Source organism: Mesoplodon bidens, assembly GCF_964165515.1.
Source record: "Mesoplodon bidens genome assembly, chromosome: 6".
NCBI lineage: Eukaryota > Metazoa > Chordata > Mammalia > Artiodactyla > Ziphiidae > Mesoplodon > Mesoplodon bidens.
This window is the reverse complement of record NC_138162.1, coordinates 118,715,595-118,730,687: the sequence shown is the minus strand read 5'-3', so window position 1 is coordinate 118,730,687 and position 15,093 is coordinate 118,715,595. Positions and strand designations below refer to the sequence as shown.

The 15,093-nt window shown below is 39.3% G+C and overlaps 1 protein-coding gene across 4 annotated transcripts in view; it reads right to left on the bottom strand.

Annotated features, from left to right (window-relative positions):
• SPOCK3 (SPARC (osteonectin), cwcv and kazal like domains proteoglycan 3) overlaps positions 1–15,093 on the bottom strand; it is a gene marked incomplete at both ends in the record, with an annotated part of 386,995 nt that overhangs the window by 175,081 nt on the left and 196,821 nt on the right. The gene's annotated exons all lie outside the window — the stretch shown is intronic.

The window sequence follows — 15,093 nt, the reverse complement described above, 5'->3', positions numbered from 1 at the left end:
TAGCACTCGTGTAACGTGAAAAGTCTCAATGAGGGATACACATTTCTGTGAGATTATACAAGAGGGAGAAAAAAAGTCAGGGGGGAAACATCATAAAAAATTCGCTGAATATAAAGCAGTTGGAACTGATGGGGAAGGATGGAGACATGTGACCGCCACCTCAGAACGTCCACTACCCCAGAGGACAAAGGAATCAATCTCAGGAGCTTTGCAGAGGCTTTGGTGGAGCAGGACAGCTACTCAATGCCACAGAAATAGAAGAACTTCTCTGCAAGGCCAACCTCTGCACTGAGTATGATGAGTGCATTTGGATTTGTGAGGACAAAACCCATGAGCCTTATCAGCAAAACCAGTGCTAGGGTCAAAGTGGGGCAGGTCGTGCCTGCCTTCAGAACAGGATGAACACTGATAACAGGACAGCTTTGTGTGTGAACATGTACTTGCCAGGAACAGCAAGAGGAAAACAAGTGCAGTGGGCAGGCACACGAGTGACCAGAGCTTAAGAAACAGTCTGGTCAGTCTTAGCATCTAAAGACAGGAAGGTTGGAATGAAGCTGGAGAGGATGTTGTCAAGTCACTGAAGGGCTGAGAGGTAAATTGTTCACATATAAGGAAAGTGAATTCATCCAAGGTTGTGCAACTAGGGTAGAAATGGCCATGCTTGTTCCAAAGGATGACTAATCTGGTAGTTGTAGATTTAGAGTTTTCTGCTTGTTGAAATAATGAACAGAGTACCCAGAATATACTTTTAGAAATTAACAAAAATTAAAAGATAGGTAAATGAAAAAGGATAAAATCAAATAGCCCTGAAAAGAAGGTAAAAATAAAATAAATCCATGGACTTCCCTGGCAGTCCAGTGGTTAAAACTCCATGCTTCCACTGCAGGGGGCACGGGTTCGATCCCTGGTCGGGGAACTAAGATCCCACATGCCAGGCGATGCGGCCAAAACAAAACAAAACAAAACAACAACCAAACCAAGGAAATCTGAATAAAAGATTGACTTTACAAAATAAAATAAAATAAAATAAAATAAATCCAACCTCAGTGAAGTGCAATGTAAATTGACAACATCTGTACCCACGAAATGGACAAAATTTTAAAACGTATTTTAAATTCATAGAACTTTAAAATATGTAAATTGTCCCCATGAAATTAAAAAAGATAAACAATATTTAAACATAGATGCATATTTGCATCCATAGAAATATACAAAAATTTTAAACATAAATATATAGCCTAAATGAGGATGTGCAGAATTGGACATTCTCACAATTTGATGATTGAAGTATTAATTGAAGAAACCTTCTGGAGAGTAACTTAGCAGGAGTCATAAAAACAAATGCACGTGGTCCACTGGACCCATCAGCTAGTATCCTCACATTCTATGTACGTGAACCTTGCATACACGGGCAGGGAACCTGCGAAGCTATTTTCTTTTGAGAAAGAAAATTGAAACAGATGTGCAGATATAGAGTTCCAGTGGCATCTGAGTTCCTGTTCAAGTTTATCCTTGAGGCCTGGATCCGTTTTTCATTTTGAATTCTGTGAGTTGTTCCTTAACCCTCATATAAGACATCCTTCCCACAAACTTTCCAAAGACAGCTTCAGACGGTTTCTATACTTGCAACTCAACAACAAAAACGGTAACAACAAATCAAAGAGGAAAAAAATACACCAATCATTTCAACAAATATAAGATAATTTTTAATCAAATAAGCCCTGGGGGAAGACCAGTCGTGTCTAGAAGCACCTTCTTCATGGCCAACTCCACTGAACCCAAGAATCCTCACCAGGGCAGCGGGAGCCACGTCGGCCCCAGCTCACATATTTCCTCTGTGTAGGAAGGGAGTTCACACATATGTGACACAGCACGTCACAATGGTTAGTTCCGTCATTACAAAATGACTGCTATTAAGCAATATAGGTCTTTCATCACAAAACGGCTCCCGTCCACTCTTTATCTCAGTGACAAGCTTGCCCCTCAGAACTACACTGCTATGTACGGACATCCGCTACCCTAACAGTGCTGTGTAGATTCTCAAGAACTAATGTCATTACTGCCTGTTCCAATGAAGGTGCCCCCTACGTGAAGAACAACACAGACCACAACACAACGTACACTATGCTACACTCTCTCGGCACACGACCCAGCAGAAGACTGAGTCGGCCAGCAATCTGGTAGCACACGTTGGTAGATGGTAAGGTGGACGAGGCTCTGCAGTGAGCTGATGACAGGACCTTATGCTGAGTCCTCTAGTGTGCTGAGCATCGTGCTTTATTACTGAAATATAGTTGATGGATGATATTATGTTAGTGTCAATGCAGTACGTAGAGATTTGACATTTGTACACGTCATGAAATGATCACCACCATAAGTCTCGTAACTGTCTGTCCCCAAAGTTATTACAATATAATTGCTCATATTCCCTAGGCTGTATATGACACCCCTGTGACTTGATTATGTAACTGGAGGTTTGTACCTCTTAATCCCCTTCATCTATTTTGCCCCCCAAAACCCCCTCCCCCCTGGCAACCACCCATTTGTTCTGTTTGTTCATTTGTTTTGCCCTTTTGATTCCACATGTAAGTGAAACCATACAGTATTTGTCTTTCTCTGACTTATTTCACTTAGTGTAATGCCCTCCAAGTCTATCTATGTTGCTGCAAATGGCATTATTTCATGCTTTTTATGGCTGAATAATACTCCATCTTTTATATATATCACATCATTTTTATCCATTCGTCTGTCCATGGACACTTAGGTTGCTTCCATATCTTGGCTATTGTAAATAATGCTGCTATGAACACTGGGGTGCATATTTTTTTTGAATTAGTGTTTTTATTTTCTTTGGATAAATACCCAGAAGTGAGATTTCTGGATCATATGGGAGTTCTATTTTTAGTTTTTTTGAGAAATCACTCTTCTCTCTCTTTAAATTTTGCCACTTTAATTACAATGTGTCTTGGTGTGGTCCTCTTTGGGTTCCTTTCATTTGGGACTCTCTGTGCTTCCTGGACCTGGATGTCTGTTTCGTCCCCCAGGTTAGGGAAGTTTTCAGCCATAACTGCTTCAAATAAGTTCTCAGCCCCCTTCTGCGATCCTATAATCAGAATATTAGTATGCCTGATATTGTCCCAGAGGTGTCTGAAACAGTCCTCATTATTTCAATTCTTTTTTCTTTTTTCTGTTCAGTTTTGGTGACTTTCACTACTCTGCCTTCCAGCTCACTGATCTGTTCCTTGGTGCTGTTGATTCCTTCTAATGTATTTTTTATTTCAGTTACTGTATTCTTCAGCTCTGTTTGTTTCTTCTGTACATCTTCTAACTCTTTGTAAATCTTCTCACTGTGTTCATCCATTCTTCTCCCAAGTTCTCTGAGCATCTTTTTTAAATTAATTAATTAATTTATTTATTTTTATTTTTGACTGCATTGGGTCTTTGTTGCTGCGTGCAGGCTTTCTCTAGTTGTGGCAAGTGGGGGCTACTCTTCATTGCAGTGCGCAGGCTTCTCATTGTGATGGCTTCTCTTGTTGCAGAGCACGGGCTCTAGGCACATGGGCTACCGTAGGTGTGGCGCGCAGGCTCTAGAGCGCAGGATCACTAATTGTGTTACACAGGCTTAGTTGCTCCGTGGCATGTGGGATCTTCCCAGACCACGGCTCGAACCCGTGTCCCCTGCACTGGCAGGCGGGTTCTTAACCACTGCGCCACCAGGGAAGTCCCTCTGAGCATCTGTATGGTCATTACCATGAATTCTTTATCAGGCAGATTGCTTATCTCCACTTTGCTTAGTTCTTCTGTGTTTTTGTCTTGTTCCTTGGTTTGGAACATATTCCTCTGTCATCTCATTTGCATGTATCAGGTAGGTTGATAATGTTTCCAGACACTGGAGAAGTGGCCTTATAGAGGAGATATCCTGTGCGTCCCAGCAGTGCACTCCCCTCTGGTGAGCAGAGCTACAGGCTCCAGGGTTGGCCCCTACGTGGGCTGTGTGGGCTCTTCTGTCCCACAGGGCTGACTACTGTGAGTGCACTGGTAGGTGATGCAGGTCCCCCAGTCTGGCAGCTGCCAGGCCCTGCCTCATGGGGAGGCTGCTGGCCATGGGTGCATGGGCTGGATCCCGGGGCAGCTGGCTGTGGGGACCCTGGGTCCTGGGAGCTCTACTACTTCTGTGACACTTGAAATCAGACCTCCCAATTCTCTCTAGAAGTAATTTTCATCCTGTATTTTCCTACTATTTACTAAAATAGTAAGCAGGACCATCCGGTTGACATTTTTGGCAGGTGGATAACAATATACACTATTTGGAGAGACAAACAGAAATATGAGTGAACAGGATATTTATTCTGTTTATTTATGTTCTTTGTTATTTGGAAATGGAGATGTTATTACCAGAATGACATCAATGCTTTTTACTGTTCTCATTATAAGAATTTAACATTATTTTTTATCAGTTAGAATTGTGGACTTGCATGAACATTTTTCTGAAATATATTAAACGGAGTTAGTGTTAGCACCAGAACACTAAAATGTTTTATAAGGCTTCCAAGCAGCCAAAAATTTCCAGCATTAAAATTCATTAACTTAAACCCCAGGAGATAATACTGAATAGCGAAGATTCATGTAAAACTGACACTTTATTTCTATTTCTACTCAAGTTTTAAAAAACAAATTAAAATGTGCTATTAAAAACTCTGCATACAAAATATTGTTGATTTCCTTTTCATACAAAGCTCAGCTAACATTCCCCACTTTTCAGTGGAACAATATGAATACACCTGTGGCATGATTTGAAACTTGGTTTTTATCCCAATGTCAGATTTTTCTCCCTGACTTTCAAAACATAAATGAGAGATAGTTCATTATTATATTAGATATAAGGTATCATGAGTCTCTGGCTAAAAGAATTTGATTAGTAATATGACTTAAAATATGAATTAACTGTCTTATGACCAGAATCTCAGGATAGAAAATTATACCCATGTGTTCTGTTCCTCTCTTTTTCCAGAACATCCGCACTCACCTTTACATAACAACTAGCTCACTATCTCCTTATTTCCTTTGTCCTATATTAGAGTACATATTCTTGAAAGAAAAGCTATTACCTGTGTTGTGGTTAACATGCACTACGTGGTCAATATATTTTTGAGCAAATAAATGAATTAATGGATAAACACAGGCCTGACTTCTTAAACACGTTATTTCCTAAATAATTTAAGTTTATCCTAAGAACTTGTCTGTGCATAAACATTTCCTTTCTTTCTATCAGTATTCATTATTCAATTTTTCAGAGGAAATAAAAATACTAAGTAAAAAACAGGAATAAATGTTAAAGCACAGCAGATCAACCTATAATGCTATGAGATTTAAAGATATTTAGACATCAGATCTCTGGAATCTCAACCATATAGTTGTTGCTGTATATCAGGTCCTCTCTAAGCCCACAGAAAAATGGCAACTCAGAATGCACACAAAATCATAACTGAAAATAATTATAGCACACAGGGTCTCAACTAATGTCTTCAATATATATATATATATATATATATATATTTTTTTTTTTTTTTTTTTTGCGGTACGCGGGCCTCTCACTGCCGCGGCCTCTCCCATTGCGGAGCACAGGCTCCGGACGAGCAGGCCCAGCGGCCACGGCTCACGGGCCCAGCCGCTCCGCGGCATGTGGGATCCTCCCAGACCGGGGCACGAACCCGTGTCCCCTGCATCGGCAGGCGGACTCTCAACCACTGCGCCACCAGGGAAGCCCTTCAACATATATTTTTATTCTACACCATCACATAGGACTCAATAGGCAGAATTTTAACCTGGAAATATTCTATTATTCTATACCTAAATACATATGTAAATATATAATGTATTTAATTATAATACAATCAAATAATATATAATATATAACAAATATATATTTGCATCAAATATAATGTACATATTATACTACACTATATAACAAAAATTTAGTATGTAACAAAACCATATACACATGCATAAACCCCACAATGAACACTGTAATTTATATTTTAAAATCACGTGTTTTAAAACTTTAAAAATTTACATCTATGAATCTACCCACATGTTTAATATTTCCAGGGTTCCATTCCTTCCGAATTTAATATGGTTGAATTCCTTTCAACTTCTCATCCTTTTGCATTTTCTGTAGCGAAAGTTGTTAACAAATAATTTTCTGTTCTTCTTTTTCTGAAAATGGCTTAATTTCACCTTCAATCCTGAAGGTGACTTTTGTAGAATACTTCTGGTTTGATTTTTTTTCTTTTGAGCACTTTCCATTGTCTTCACGCCTCCACTGTCTCTGAAAGTGAGTCAGTCATTACTCATATCTTGTTTCCCTTTGTTGAGTGTGTAATTGTTCTCTTGCTGGATGTTCATTGGACTTCTTGAATTTGCTGGTTTTGTATTCAGTTTTGGAAAATGTCTGCTACTAGTAATTAAAATATTGTTTCTGTCAGGTGCTTCCTTTGAAGTGACAGGCTTACTTCATTTCTTACTGAGAATATGCCCTTAAATTCCCCAATCAGAATAACCATAGTTTTCTGTTAATCACTGTTTCATAAAAAACTTGTTATTCTGTGAAAAAAGTGTCTAGTTCTGCTTGCAACTCAACCATATAAGTGCTTTCCCTCGAGACAACCATTTTACTTCATTTTGCAGCAAAAGATTTTAAGCATATTTCCAATTTCATCATACAGATAATTAATATATTTTATGAATTTATCAAGGATACTCAAGTGAAGCTGTTGTTTTCTACTCAATTTCACGGCAGTGAAGAATAAAATGACCACTGCTGTAGGTAGTTGGTGAGGCCATAATTGAAATTAATTAATTAATTTCAGAAGTTGTACTCACCATGCTTTGGAGACACAACTGCAAATGTTAACACAGTGAAAAAGGACAAATATCTATCATTAACATCATCATTATTATTCCCAGTATTAAGTAGTTTGACCTCACTGACCCCCTAGAAGGGTCTTAGAGATGCCCAGGAATTCTGGGATCTTGCTTTGAGAATACTGTGCAAGTATTAAATTAGCCCAGCCTCCAAAGCCTGGTTCACTCGATGTCCACTGAGCCCCTACAGGTGCCAGAAAGGGGCCTCTGGGCTCATCTTGTGAGACTCCTACCAACATGGGGTGTCCTCCAGAATCTCCAGTGGACGCATGCCCTATGAGCCACATCTTGCCCTGCACTTGGTCATCTTGTGTATTTGGCAAATATGAGAGACCCCCTGTGCAGATTTATGAAGCCTCTACTCTGTAGCTCCCTTTTCTTTATGAGCTGGATCTTCAAATTTTTACACCTCAGCAGCCCCAAATTCAAGCGCTGCTCCCCAGCCCATGCTGTCCTATCTGCTCCGGGCTCCATCCGGACAGCTGTCCGATGCCCAGCTAATGTGGTTCCCCTCCTTGGGGATCACAGTCATATGCAGCCTTGGTCCAGCCTCTGACAACAGCTGCCACACTGTCTGACTCACATCCTGGAATCTGGTTCCAGCAGTTCACTGACTTTCTCACCCACGCATGGGCATTTTCTGTTTTTGGTCAGTTACCAGTTACATAGATCTTCAGGGTCACTTTGGTTCCTTCTCTTTAATATTCATGTCTGGCACGTTATTATGGAGATTGAGGACTTTATTACCGAGTGTCTACACTTCTTTTGAACTCCTGTGAGGCTATAATATCAATGCACCATCATACTCTCTTAAAAGTCTACAGATAGGTACAGATTCCAGAAAAAAGATTTCAGAAAATAGAGTAACGCAGGACTTGAGAACTTGTAGAATATCATAAAAGTGACATCATCCTAAAACCATAAAATATACTGGAGTCATTTAGTACAGTCCCAGCTCCAAACTGAGAAAGTGGAAATAGATGACAGGCATAGGCATTTTCTGGCATTTAATTTCAATGTGTAATATACACGATTCAGAATGAAGATCTAGAGGTATCACCAAGATGTGACACAAAGAAGAAGGGTAAATGATTCGTAAGTTTTCTGATGCATAAATATTTGTGTAGGTAGCTTCCCTAGATGTTTTATGAATATGTCAAGAATTTTACTAACGTGCCTTTTTATTTTGCCCTCTCTGTCCCTATGCCTCACTGACATCTTGGTGGTGTTCAGCTCATTAATGAAAGAGATTTATTTTTCATCTCTTTTAAAGTGCTTGATTATTTTAGGAGTCAGAAGAGAGGAAAAGCGAGAAAACTGCTTTTAACAGGAATTTGGAGATTATCTTACGGAAGTGGTTTCATTTATTCTTGTGTTTAAAGTGTCCCTAATTCTCCCACTTCGTACAAGAGATGGAGTCATATGCTTTCTCTTTTCAAAAGAATAGTTTTTCTTATCATAATCATGAAAGATATCTTAAAGTATTCAATGAAAACATATTTTTCATTCTTGATTTTCCGTGAATAGCTTTTATTTGCCCAAAACTATGTGTTAGATTTGAATCTGAAGAAAGTTATAAACCAACACATGAAATGGTTAAGAATATAACTCATATAATTAAGCTAATACTCCATAAGTGCAATAAAAGTGATATATTTTGTGATGCATTTTCCTGAAACATCCTAGACATTACTAGTTTCAGCTTAAGACCAAACACAGGGAGTTCCCTAGTGGGTGGTCCAGTGGTTAAGACTCTGTGCTTCCACTGCAGGGGGTACAGGTTCAATTCTTGGTCTGGGAACTAAGATCCCAAGTGCCGTGTGGTGCAGCCAAAAAAAAAGAGAGAGAGACCAAACACAAATGTTAAAACAATTTTCAACAATGGCAAAAGCAGCGTTAATCTATGTGAAATTACTAGTGGCAGGTTAAGGTCCATTATCTTTAGAATAAAGGAATACACCAAGGCACAAGGCACAGGCAACTTTCACTTTGCAAGAAAGGTAGTGATTCCCTGCTGGTCCCTGAGATGTTACAAGAGAGAATCAGCACTACATAGGTGCACAATAATTGTATTAATCCAAGTTATACAATAATATCATCATGGAAGAAGTAGCACTGCTCATTAGTCGAATGCAAACCATTCCTATAAATTCAGCCTCTGTGGTACATCACTTCCTGTGCAACAAACACAGATAATACAACAAGCTGGAATGTCTTCCAAACCAGGAGATTGACAGCTCAAATTAGTCAGCGAAAGAGAAAGCCTCCAGTAGTTCAGAAGGCCTTGCTACGTAAGAATGATTAAGTGTTTCTGAACAAAAGCACACATTACAATAATGAATCAGATGGAAATTTCCAATAAGAAATGTAAATGCACCAGCTGGTCTTCATCGCACAGCGACAATGTAAAGTGAAATGATGACGCTCCAAACAGCAGAGCTGGCATTTTCCAAATACTCCATCCCAAATAGAGGCTGCCTGTCTTGACAAGAGCATCATATAGAAAAACTGACAAAGCAAGAGAACGTCAACCACTTCTAACACTTCATGAGGGAAAAACAAAAGCATAAATCATGATTTTCAAACTGATCACTCTTCAATGTCTAAAATAAAAAGCTCGGTAGCCTGTGTCAAAAATGTACAGTAATCTATTTAATATATATTAAATTTTGCCCAGTTTTGCTTCAACATTATTTACTTTAAGTAAACACCATGAGGCTTTATTTTTTCATTGCTGATCAACAATGAAGCCCATTACTCTACAGCCTTAGCAATGCACTAAACTATATGAAATACTGCAAAACACATAACAATACGGAGACGACTTCTAACAATGTATAAAATTACTGGATGTTCGACATCTTGATCTCTGAATTAAACCACACTTGATTTCAGTCACACTAAAAATAATTAATTCAGTAGCTTGAGTAAACTGTGCCTGAAAACATTTGCCTTTCTCATTTTGAACCACAAACAGTGGCTCAGACATGCTCACATGGGCATGTTACCATTTCCAAGCACAATGCCCATAATTATCAAGAAGTAGCTCTAAAACCTACCCAACACTTCCACCCTGCAGAGTAAGCAACTCCTTAAGTGGGGGACACGTCTTAGCTAAGTACAAAGTACAGTAAGTCCCCTACATATGAACCTTCACGTTGCGAACTTTCAAAGACGCAAATGTGCCCAGAGAAAGGATGAAGAGAGACAAGAGGAAGAAGTAACTGAAGAACCAAAGAGAATTCACGATGCAGGAAACAGCAAGGGGATTTTCTTTATTTGAGGAGGCGCTGTTAGTTTTTGAGGCACAGGACCCGAACTGTAGAACGGTACACGAAGGTTGCAGCAGCCGATCAGAATGCAATTCCGTGCTACCGTGTCATCTATGACGAGAAAAAAAGAGCTACTACCCAGACATCACTGGATCGTTTTTTCAAGAGGGTAGATAGAATTGAATCCAGCAAGGACCCAGAACCTGTGCCATCCAGGTCAGGCGTGAGTGACACTGCAGCCTGCCCTCCGTCTCCTGTTGCCGACGATCCTTCAGCTCTACCATCTCCCACCTCCTCTCCCCCCTCCAGTCAGTAACTCTTCTTGCCTGTTCCCTCGATGCCAGCCCCTGTGTGCCAGCTGTTGTACTGGACTACTGTACTTTTCAAGGCACTGTACTGTAAGATTAAAAATGTTTTCTTTATTTTTTGTGTTTTTTTAATGTATTATTTGTGTGAAAGGTATTATAAACCTATTACAGGACAGTACTACATAGCCGATTGTGTTAGTTGGGTTCCTAGGCTAACTTTGTTGGACTTACGAACAAACTGGACTTACGAACGTGCTCTGGGAATGGAACTCTTTCGTATGTATGACTTCCTGTACTGATTTACCTCATTACAGGTTGTCACTGGAACAAGGGGAAACTTCTCACTCAAAATCTTAAACGTTATCAAGTAACTTAATAAAAAATAAAATCTGTATGTAATGTAAAGGGAAATACTTGTTCACTATTCCTGAATTAAAATTCATCCAAATAAATGTGCCCTAAATATATTATCATGAGGCAATGGGAGAAAACAAAAGTGGTCTGATCCCCAGTTGATTTAATTGCCACTGAAAAAGATGGACTCAGGATTGAAAAAGGATAACTTCAATGGAAAGGAAAGTTATTTTTAAGTTTCGAGGGTAAACAAAACAACTTTTCCCAAGGAAAATTATAACACAAGCATTTTGACTACAGAAAATACCTAAATACATTTTCAAAAACTTAATTATAAATTTAATTTAGCTATAACTAAGAAATACTTATGATGAACAAATCTTGCTTATTCATGTATACAAATTTAACAGTTCTTTAAAATATAAAACTGCTGCCTTGGAAGTATTCATGGGTTAAATAGTAAACTGAAATGTAATATCAAGAGGCAGAGACCACCAGCTAATCTACAAGAACTAAATTTGAACCGTCGTTTTGAAGAATCCCATCAAAGCCTTAGCAATCCTTCAACATGATTCTAAAACAGGTAAGGTTACTGGGAATAAATAGAATATTATTTTTTACATAGATCATGCAAACTCCACTGACAATAGTAATCAGTGGATACCAATGTCCACTTTTCAGTTTTGACTTACTTTAAGCACACTGAGGTTGTGAAATTGGAGTTTGGTGCAGGTGGTGGGCTGTATTTCTAGCTTTAAAAATTATTAATGTTAAAACCACATAATCCTACTTCAGATAATTTGCAAAACATGTAAAATTCATTTACAATTAAATGATCCATATCTATTTGGATATGATTTATTTAGAGTTAATTAAAACATATTTCCAAACTAATTTTCATAATTAATATTTTAATAGCTAATAATAAATCATAAAGTATGAGCCATTCTTCTTTTTCTTTTTTTTGTAAATTTATTTTTATTTATATTATTTAGTTTTGGCTGCATTGGGTCTTTGTGGCTGCACGCAGGCTTTCTCTAGTTGCGGTGAGCAGGGGCTGCTCTTTGTGCGGTGCACGGGCTTCTCACTGTGGTGGCTTCTCTTGTTGCGGAGCACAGGCTCTAGGAACGAGGGCTTCAGTAGTTGTGGCACGTGGACTCAGTAGTTGTGGCTTGTGGGCTCTAGAGTGCAGGCTCAATAGTTGTGGCGCACGGGCTTAGTTGCTCCGTGGCATGTGGGATCTTCCCGGACCAGGGCTCGAACCTGTGTCCCCTGCACTGGCAGGCAGATTGTTAACCACTGCGCCACTAGGGAAGCCCTGCATCATTTTTTTTTTAGATTCCACATAGAAATTATCATACGAAGTGAAGTAAGCCAGACAGAGAAAGACAACTAGAGAAAGCCCACGTGCAGCAACGAAGACCCAATGCAGCCATAAATAAATAAATGAATAAATAAATAATTTATTTTAAAACAAAAAAACAAAAATGGTGCAAATGAACTTATTTACAGAACAGAAGCAGACTCACAGACACAGAGAACGAACTTATGGTTACCAAAGGGGAAAAAGGCAGGGAGGGATAAATTAGGATTTGGGATTAACATATACACACTACATATATAAAAATACATTATCAACAAGGACCTACTGTATAGCACAGGGAACTCAACTCAATATCTTGTAATAATCTATAATGGAAAAGAATCTGAAAAGAATATATATACACATATATACACAAATATGTATGTAAAACTGAATCACTGTGCTGTACACCTAAAACTAACACAGCATTGTAAATCAACTATATCCCAATATAAAAAAAATTTCATCCTTCCAGTCTCTGAGGCCAGATTTTTGGAGGTATCTTTGCTTCCTTTCTTCCTCTAGCCCCTCATGTCCAACCTGTTGTAAACCTGTCAGTTTTCCAGTAGGGAGATATCCAGGGCTTACGACCTTCTCCCCACCTGTGCTGCTCGAATCCCACTTACAACATCACCACCACCTCTGGACCCCTGCGGTGGTCAGCAGGCCCCTGCCCGAGCCCATTACTCCGGGCCCAGCGAAGCTTGAGTCTCCTTAAGACAGAGGACTCCTCTGCAGCCCTGGGACGTGCCCCTAGGATAAGGCCCCAGACACACACAGCCTTTTGGTCCTCGTGGTCTCAGCGCAGACATTCACGGATGCCCCAATGAAACCCATGACACCCAGCTCCCACCTTAGCAACACACTAAGCTCTCTTCTTCCTTTTTCTCCAGAAAACTAAGTTTCTGAACCTCTAGTGTCCACTGAAGCACATGGAACAAAGAAACGCTCAATAAATATTTACAAAGAAACAAATGGACTGGTACCTTATTTCCAGGCTGGGGAGCTCAGTCTAACCATTAAATACTAAATATCTTAACCACCTGTTTCACTATTTCTACACTCTCCATTTTAAGAAAACTAAAATCTAGTGGAGATCTCCCAGGTGTCGTACATACTGTAACTGAGCAGGACCCTATGGGGGCCTTCAGGAACACACCCCCTCCATGTACTCCGCCTGCCACATGTCTGAAGAAGAGCTCTAGCCTCCTAGGCCTACCCTGATGGTCAAAGAATAAATTTAATCAGAAAAATGAGAAAATGCAGAAAGAAAGGAAAACATTCAAACAAGACAAAGTAATAATAGTTTAGGCATTGAAAAAAATCAAGGACCTTCAGTTACTCCTCAAGGGCTACAGATAATATTCTGAGCCATGGCCTTTGAGCTGTTTTGCAGATACCGAAATCCCCACCAGGTGGGAGAAGTTAACTGCATGCTGCCCACAAGCACTAGACCCCAGACCGGCTAGAACCAGACAGCTGATGATGACGACTCCCGATGACCTCACCACCAGCCAATCAGGTTGATTAAGATCGCTGCCCATCCCCGCCATGATGATTCCACCCATTTTCAACCCAGATGCTGAGGGACCATACAAGGGCAGAAAAGAGGCAGCATGTTCTACTCCAGGAGGAAGCCCAGAAAACCACTGGTATGCCTCCCCCTCATTAACCTTGCCCTTACATCTTGCCTTAATTGTGCCCCTGGGCGAGAAGGTGATTTGTGAACTAAGTTCCTGCTTCTCCACTCTCTGACCGTTGAATAAAGTTTGTGTTGCTTCAATCTCAGCTTCGGTTTTGTTTTTGGCTGCACAAACCCAAACAGAAAAAGAACCTTTCCCACCAAGGCAGGGGCCATGGTTGGACTAGGGCCCAAGGTGGGGGGTCTGTACGATATAATTTGGTAACAATATATTATCTAACTACTTTTCTTTCAATGTATCACTTGATTCTTATGAAATTAATTTTGAATTATTATTAAAAGTTAGCCAATTTTTATATGTGAGGAAACTGGGGTTCAGAAAGATGGAGCAGTGTGCCCAAGCTTCCAGAGTTATTACTAAGAGGCAAAGCAAAATTCAAAACAAAGTCTTCTTGTACCAAAACTCATTTACTCACAATATGACAAAGTGTCAATGATTCTTTTCTATTTCATCAATGCACTTAAATGTGGAATACTGTTGTTGTCTTCAGACATTTTACTCAAAACATTGTAGCTTCGATGAAATTTGTTTTTTATACTATTTGTTTTATAATGTCTTTATAATCATATTGTATTTAGTAGACATGTACAAGTTAGGGGTTGATTCATTTGTTTCTCAAAAAGGGAAATTAATAAAATGCATATGTGGATCCTCAAGAGGACAGAGAGCAGAAGCAAGAAGAAATACAATCCTGGAGCCTGTGGAACAAAAATCACATTCACAGAAAGATAGACAAGATGAAAAGGCAGAGGGCTATGTACCAGATGAAGGAACAAGATAAAACCTCAGAAAAACAACTAAATGAAGTGGAGATAGGAAACCTTCCAGGAAAAAGAATTCAGAATAATGATAGTGAAGATGATCCAGGACCTCGGAAAAAGAATGGAGGCAAAGATTGAGAAGATGCAAGAAATGTTTAACAAAGACCTAGAAGAATTAAAGAACAAACACCTAGAAGAATTAAAGAACAAACAGAGATGAATAATATAATAACTGAAATGAAAAATACACTAGAAGAAATCAGTAGCAGAATAACTGAGGCAGAAGAACGGATAAGTGACCTGGAAGACAGAAAGGTGGAATTCACTGCTGTAGAACAGAATATAGAAAAAAGAATGAAAAGAAATGAAGACAGCCTAAGAGACCTCGGGGACAAAATTAAATGCAAC